The sequence below is a fragment of the Arachis ipaensis genome, chromosome B1 (assembly GCF_059453495.1).
Source record: "Arachis ipaensis isolate K30076 ecotype BB chromosome B1, ASM5945349v1, whole genome shotgun sequence".
In the NCBI taxonomy this organism is placed as follows: Eukaryota; Viridiplantae; Streptophyta; class Magnoliopsida; order Fabales; family Fabaceae; genus Arachis; species Arachis ipaensis.
In genome coordinates this window covers 99,508,073-99,516,455 of record NC_142436.1, presented here as the reverse complement: position 1 = coordinate 99,516,455, position 8,383 = coordinate 99,508,073, and the positions used below count along the sequence as shown (strand labels likewise).

General features: G+C 36.1%; 1 non-coding gene across 1 annotated transcript; it reads left to right on the top strand.

The window, feature by feature from the left end:
• Window positions 1-806: 806 nt before the first annotated feature.
• On the top strand, window positions 807-914 carry LOC148577634 (small nucleolar RNA R71). The gene has a single exon (XR_015904339.1). It is a non-coding gene; the product is annotated as a small nucleolar RNA R71 (small nucleolar RNA).
• The last annotated feature ends 7,469 nt before the right edge of the window (window positions 915-8,383 follow it).

The window sequence follows — 8,383 nt, the reverse complement described above, 5'->3', positions numbered from 1 at the left end:
CCATGAGGCTTTTCTCACTGGGACTCACGTCCTCCTCACTCTCTCCAGGTCATGGTTATGGCCTTGGACTCTCTCTTGGGATTTTCTTCTGTATTGCTTGGGAGAGTACTGGGAGGAGTTTCAGTAATCTTCTTACTCAGCTGACCCACCTGTGCCTCCAAATTTCTAATGGATGACCTTGTTTCATTCATGAAACTTAGTGTGGTCTTAGATAGATCAGAGACTATGGTTGCCAGGCTAGAATGGCTCTGTTCAGAATTCTCTGTTTGTTGCTGAGAAGATGATGGAAAAGGCTTGCTATTGCTAAACCTATTTCTTCCACCATTATTGTTGAAGCCTTGTTGAGGCTTCTGTTGGTCCTTCCATGAGAAATTCAGATGATTTCTCCATGAAGGATTATAGGTGTTTTCATAGGATTCTCCCATGTAATTCACCTCTGCCATTGCAGGGTTCTCAGGATCATAAGCTTCTTCTTTAGAAGATGCCTCTTTAGTACTGTTGGATGCAGCTTACAATCCATTCAGACTCTGAGAAATCATATTGACTTGTTGAGTTAATATTTTGTTCTGAGCCAATATGGCATTCAGAGTATCAATTTTAAGAACTTTCTTCTTCAGAGGCGTCCCATTATTCACAGGATTCAACTCAGAGGTGTACATGAACTGGTTATTTGCAACCATTTCAATGAGTTCCTGAGCTTCTGCAGGGGTTTTCAGATGAAGAGATCCTCCTGCAGAATGATCCAATAACATTTTTGACAACTCAGACAGACCATTATAGAATATACATATGATGTTCCATTCTGGAAGCATGTCAGTAGGACACCTTTTGATCAATTGCTTATATCTTTCCCAAGCTTCATAGAGGGACTCACCTTCCTTCTATCTGAAGGATTGGATTTCCACTCTAAGCTTGCTCATCTTTTGAGGTGGAAAGAATTTGGCTAGGGAAGCACTGACCAGCTTTTTCAAAGAGTTCAGGCTTTCCTTAGGTTGTGAATCCAACCATGTTCTAGCTCTATCTCTTACAGCAAAAGGGTAAAGCATAAGCCTGTAGACCTCGGGATCAACTCCATTGGTCTTGACAGTGTCACTGATTTGCAAGAATTCAGCTAAGAACTGATGAGGATCTTCTAATGGAAGTCCATGAAACTTGCAATTCTGTTGCATTAGAGAAACTAATTGAGGCTTAAGCTCAAATTTGTTTGCTCCAATGGCAGGAATTGAGATGCTTCTTCCATAGAAGTTAGAAGAGGGTGCAATAAAGTCACCAAGCATCTTCCTTACATCTCCACCATTGTTATTGGGTTCGGTCATGTCTCCTTCTTTTTCGAAAATTTCTGTCAGGTCCTCTCCAGAAGGTCGTGCTTTAGATTCTCTTAGTTTCCTCTTAAGAGTCCTTTCAGGTTCAGGATCAGCTTCAATAAGAATGTCTTTATCCCTGTTCCTACTCATATGAAAAGGAAGAGAACAGAAAAGAAGAGGAATCCTCTATGTTACAGTATAGAGATTCCTTTATGTGAGTAGAAGAAGAGAAGAATAGAAGAAGGAGAAGAGAAAAATTCGAACACAGAGAAGAAGAGGGGGTTCAAATTTTGAGTGGAAGAGGAGTGTTAGTGGATAAATAAATAAATAAAAGGAGATGAGAGAGGGGGAAAGAATTCGAATTTAATTAAAAAGAGAAGGAAAATATTTTTGTTTTTATTAAAAAAATCAGTTATAATTCGAAAATTAGAAAGAGAAACAAAATAAAATTTGAAACTAACTGAATTAATTAAATAAAAAGAGATTTTTGAAAAAAGTTGTTAGTAATTTTCGAAAATTGGAGAGAGAAAAGTAGTTAGGTGGTTTTGAAAAAGATATGATTGAAATAGAAAACTTTTAAAATCAAACAAAAAGTCAGGTAATTAATTTAAAAAGAATTGAAAATCAATTTTGAAAAGATAAGAAGTTAGAAAAGATTTTGAAATTGATTTTGAAAAATATATGATTGAAATTTAATTTGAAAAAGATTTGATTTTTGAAAATTAAAGTTGATTACTTGACTACCAAGAAACTAAAAGATAGGATTTTAAAATTTAAAGATTGAACCTTTCTTACTAGGCAAGTAACAACTTGAAATTTTTAAATCAAAATATTAAATGCTAGCAGAGAATTCGAAAATATGAAACAAAATAAGAAAAACATTCAATTTGAAATTTTTGAAAATATAAAAGAAAAAATGAAAAAGATTTAATTTTTGAAAAAAATTTGAAAAAGATAGAATTTTTAAATTGAAAATTAGACTTGACTCATAAAAAACAACTAAATTTTAAAAATTTTTGAATAAGTCAACTCAAATATTCGAAATTTATGAGAAGAATAAGAAAAAGATATTTTTTTGATTTTTTAATTTTTAATGAAGAAAGAGAAAAACAACAAAATGACTCAAAACATGAAAATTATGAATCAAAACAAGAAAAATATGCAAGAACACTTTGAATGTCAAGATGAACACCAAGAACACTTTGAATGTCAAGATGAACATCAAGAACATGTTTTTGAAAATTTTTAAGAAAAGAAACACATGCAAGACACCGAACTTAGAGATTTTCAAACTTTAGACACAAACAAATTGAAAATGCATATGAAAAACACGAAAAGACACAAAACATGAAAATGCAAAGATCAAACAAAGAAGATCATCAAGAACAACTTGAAGATTATGAAGAACATAATGCATAAAATTTCAAAAAAAGTAAAAAAAAGAAAGACATGCAATTGACATCAAACTTAAAAATTGACACTAGACTCAAACAAGACATATCAAATTTTTGGTTTTTATGATTTTATTAAATTTTTTTGGTATTTTTCGAAAATTATTGGAAAAAAGAAAAATAAGGATTTCAAAATTTTTAATAAGAATTCCAGGAATCATGTAATGTTAGTCTAAAGCTTCAATCTAAAAAGATTAGACATGGCTAGCCAAGTTTCAGCAGGACATTACATACAACACCCAAACTGATGGGAATCAAAAAGGCTCCTTTGATGATAAAAGCATCATCTGAAACTCTAGAATTCATTCTTAGAAATTCTGAAGGACATAGAATAATTTATTTTTTTGAAAATTTTTCGAAAATAAAAATAATAAAAACAAAAAGCTTAAAATTAAAATAAAATTACCTAATTTGAGCAACAAGATGAACCGTCAGTTGTCCAAACTTGAACAATCTCCGGCAACAGCGCCAAAAACTTGGTGCACGAAATTGTGATCTCAACGGTGCCAAAAACTTGGTACGCACGATTGTAATCTCAACTCCTTTTCACAACTCCGCACAACTAACCAGTAAGTGCACTGGGTCATCCAAGTAATAAACCTTACGTGAGTAAGGGTCGATCCCACGGAGATTGTCGGCTTGAAGCAAGCTATGGTCATCTTGTAAATCTTAGTCAGGTGGATTCAAATGGTTATGAGGTTTTGATAATTAAAAGATAAATAAAACATAAAATAAGATAGAGATACTTATGTAATTCATTGGTGAGAATTCCAGATAAGCGTATGGAGATGCTTTGCTCTTTCTGAATATCTGCTTTCCTACTCCTTTCCATGGCAAGCTGTATGTTGGGGGATCACCATTGTCAATGGCTACCATCCGTCCTCTCAGTGAAAATGGTCCAAATGCACTGTCACCGCATGGCTAATCATCTATCGGTTCTCACTCATGTTGGAATAGGATCCACTACGCCCAACACTCGCGAGTTTGAAGCTCGTCACAGTCATCCCATCCCAGATCCTACTCGGAATACCACAGACAAGGTTTAGACTTTTCGGATCTCAAGAATGGCCGCCAATAATTCTAGCCTATACCACAAAGGTTTTAATCTTAGATTAGAAACCCAAGAGATACACATTCAAGCTTGTTTGCATGTAGAACGGAAGTGGTTGTCAAGCATGCATTCATAGGTGAAAATGGTGATGAGTGTCACATAATCATCACATTCATCATGTTCTTGTGTTCAAATGAATATCTTAGAGAAGAAATAGGCTTGAGTTGAATAGAAAAACAATATTACTTTGCATTAATTCATGAGGAACAACAGAGCTCCACACCTTAATCTATGGGGTGTAGAAACTCCACCGTTGAAAATACATAAGTGACGAAGGTCCAGGCATGGCCGAATGGCCAGCCCCCTAAACGTGATCAAGAGATCAAAAGTGATACAAAGGTAGTCTCAAAAATGATCCAAATATGTGAAATAAATCACTAAAAGTAGTTTTATACTAAACTAGTAGGTAGGGTTACAGAAAATAAGTAAATGATGCAGAAATCTACTTCCGGGCCCACTTGGTGTGTGCTTGGGCTGAGCATTGAGCTTTACACGTGTAGAGACTTCTCTTGGAGTTGAACGCCAGGTTGCAGCCTGTTTGTGGCGTTTAACTCTGGTTTGTAACCTGTTTCTGGCGTTTAACTTCAGAATAGGGCAGGAAGTTGGCGTTTGAACGCCAGTTTGCGTCATTAAAACTTGGGCAAAGTATGGATTATTATATATTTCTGGAAAGCCCTGGATGTCTACTTTCGAACGCAATTAAGAGCGCCCCAATTGGGTCTCTGTAGCTCCAGAAAATCCACTTCGAGTGCAGGGAGGCCAGAATCCAACAGCATCTGTAGTCCTTTTTCAGCCTCTGAATCAGATTTTTGCTCAGGTCCCTCAATTTCAGCTAGAAAATACCTGAAATCACAGAAAAACACACAAACTCATAGTAAAGTCTAGAAATGTGATTTTTATTTAAAAACTAATAAAAATATAGTAAAAATTAACTAAAACATATTAAAAACTATGTAAAAACAGTGCCAAAAAGCGTATAAATTATCCGCTCATCACATGGCTAGATCTTTACATTATTATACTCTGATACTTTGTTATGTTATATCTATATCTTGTGCTAAAGTGTGTAGTTTGTGGGTACGTTTTACATTTTTTAAATCCTATTTTTGAGTTGTATCCTTCATCGGGCTTCTAGAATATACTACTTTTCCTATATATAAATATGTATTGATGAGGGAAAAATGATTCCACACAAACTCACCGGCAAGTGTACCGGGTGGCATCAAGTAGTAATAACTCACAAGAGTGAGGTCGATCCTATAGGGATTGATGGATCAAGCAACTTTAGTGAGTGATTAGTTTAGTCAAGCTAACAGTGGTGAATTGGGTGAAATTTAACAAACAGAGAGTAAATTGCAAGAATTGTAAATTGCAGAAAGTAAATTGACAGAATCTTAAAGAGCAAGAAATGTAAATTGCAGCAAATGTAAAGGGAATTGGGTGCAGGGATATTTAAATTCCATAGAAATGTAATTCAAGTTCACAGCAAACTCAAATGTAAAATTTCAGAGGAACAGAATTGCAGGAAGGTAAATCGAGCTCAATGTAAACTGAATTGTAAAATTGCAGAAAGGAAAATTTGCAGAAGAGAATTATCAGAAACTGAAATTGCATAAGCTAAATTGAATTCAATACTGAAATGTAAAAGTGCAAAAAAATAAAAGTGTTTCAAGAGAACCTTCTATTCTACTCCTACTCCTACTGCTGCCTACTACTAATGCAGCCTACTGTCCGTGAGAGCTCTCTAATGAAATGAAACTGATGCCTTTATATAGGATTTATAATATGAAAAATGAAATTGCAGACAAATTACAAATAAATGAAATTCCTATTCTAACTGTGTCTTGTGCCTTTGAGTGATGTCAATGGGCTCTGCTTGCTTTGAATTTTCAATTGGGCTTGGAATCAGATTAATTGAGCCAGAGTTGCACTTCCAGGAGAATGGAGCGTTTTCAAATTGAGCGCAGCATTCATTCACCCACGCATACGCGACCCTCACGCTTAAGCGTGCTTTGGCAGTCTGGCATATCGAAGCGTGCACGTCATGTATAATAGTATGGGGTGAACATCAAGTTTCGGCCTCAGAAGTTGGCGCTAAACTTTGGCCTCCAAACAGCCAGCGTTCAAACAAGTGAGCGCCACGTTCACTTTAGTGAGCGTTTTTGGCCTTCCAAACAGTGCGACCATGCCTTCTTTGAAGGGCCATAACTTGAGTTACAGATGTCCAATTGATGCGCTTCTAGTTGCGTTGGAATGCTTACATTCAGAGCTTTCCACCGATATATAGCAATTCATATTTGACATGAAATTGAAGCACAAGTGAAAAGCATCTTTAAGGCCCAAAAATCAACCAAACATGCGCTGGCCAAGGATCGAAGGGGGAGCGCTCAATCAAAAGCAAAGTGCTGCACAAGGGGAGCTTATGGAGTGAGCGTGATAAACCCATATTTCATGAGTTCATTTGTGCTTAATTAGAGTGATTTATTCAACTCTTCACCTACTTATTCACATTAATTGCATGGTTTTACTTTCCCTTCCTTATTATGTCATGATGTGAAAAACATGTTTCCTAAGCTTTAAAAATTAATTATTTTAATTACCTTTATTTCCATTCGATGCCGTGATTAGTGTGTTGAGTAGTTTCAGATTTTCTAAGGCAGAATGACTTAAAGGATGAAAATGGGAACATACTAAAATGGAAGGAGAAAGCAAAACGGAGCTTTAAAGAAACTGGTATCCACGCGATCGCATGGATGACGCGATCGCGTGCCATGCACGAATCAGCAGCGATGCGGCCGCATGACTGACGCGACTGCATGGCAAGGAAAATCTCCGAAGGATGCGACCACGTGACAGAGGCCACGCACCAGAAATTACAGAATACACCCCAGCGAATTCTGAAGCCCTTTTTGGCCCAGATCCAAGTACAGACAGCATAGACCAGAGGTTATAAAGTGTGGGAATGCTTCCTTTCAAGGAGAGCTCGCATATTTTTACCTTTCAATGATTTAGATTTAGTTGAGAGGGAGATCTTCTCTCTCTCTCTCTTTTAGGATTTAGGATTTCTTCTTGTTTTAAGAGTAACTCTGGATCCCAGGTTTAATGTTATTTTATTTTAGTTTTACTTTTATTTATTTATTCCAACATTTGAATTGATCATTATAATTTATGAATTATTCCATGTTACAGACTGTTATTTGAATTAATGATAATTGAGGTATTTTCAGTTTATGATTGTTCTCTTTGATTTAAGTTACCATTGCTTCCCATCTAAGGACCTCTTTATCATTGCAGCAATTTTACTTTTCCCCTTTTGGTTCAGGTTAAGAATTTAGTAACTCAACAGTTATTAAACTCAACATAATTGATAATCGTTATCTTGCTAATTGAGCTGAACTTAAATAATCCCAACCTTTTCTGAGGAAATAATTAGGATTCGAAAGTCAATTTAATTAGTCCCTTGACTTTCCTTTGCCCTGGTGAAGGTTGACCAAGTGGAGTTTAGATTCAACTTTCATTATTGTTGAGAGAGATAACTAAGTTGGACCTCTAATTTCCTTACCTTGCTAAAAGTTGCTTTACAGTTATTATTTATTCTTAATTGCCATTTAATTCACTCGTCATTTAAATTACTTGCTTCTCACCTTCTAAACCCCGATTACAACCTTCATAGCCAATAATAAGAACATACTTCCTCGCAGTTCCTTGAGAAGACGACCCGAGGTTTGAATACTCGGTTAAGAATTTTTAAAGGGGTTTGTTACTTGTGACACCCAACACGTTTTATGAAAGGACTTTTGAAGGTTTAGAAACTATACTTGCAACGAGGATTTATCCGCAATTTTCTAGACCACACAAAAGTTCTCTCATCAAAAATGGCGCCGTTGCCGGGGAACTGCTAACGTGTGCCTTATTATTGGTTATTGTAAATATTTTTTCTTTTGCTTGTTTATTTACTTTTGTTTTTCCTTTTTTTATCTTTATTTGCTACTATGAACTCTCACCCCTCTTGCTTTGAGTTTGGTTCTAATATTATTAAAGGAAATAGAAGTTACAGCAGGAATGTGCATCAAGGTCAGACCAATCAAGGATGGATGGAACCAAGAGGATCTAATCAACCCTTCTGGCAGCAACACCCTCCGAGATATCCTGGATAGAGACCATTCTACCGTGCATACCCAGCTGAAAGACATGGTGGACAACCTTGTAATTACCAACAAGCCCCACCACGTGCATATGAACCATCCTTTCAACATAACCTCGAACCACCACACTCACAAGCTTTTCTTCACCATTCGCCATCATATGATCCTTCCTTACCCCAATACCAATCCAATCGTTCCCAATCATCACCACTTTCCTTTGTATCATGTCCAAGTTTGGCAAACCGCAAAGCAAAGGATCGCCTAAAGGAAACAGTAATTAAATTTCAAACAACCATTCAACAACTGGAGCAAGCACTAATTCAATGGGCCACTAGGCGCTCAAATATACAAGGATCAACCACAGCCCCATGT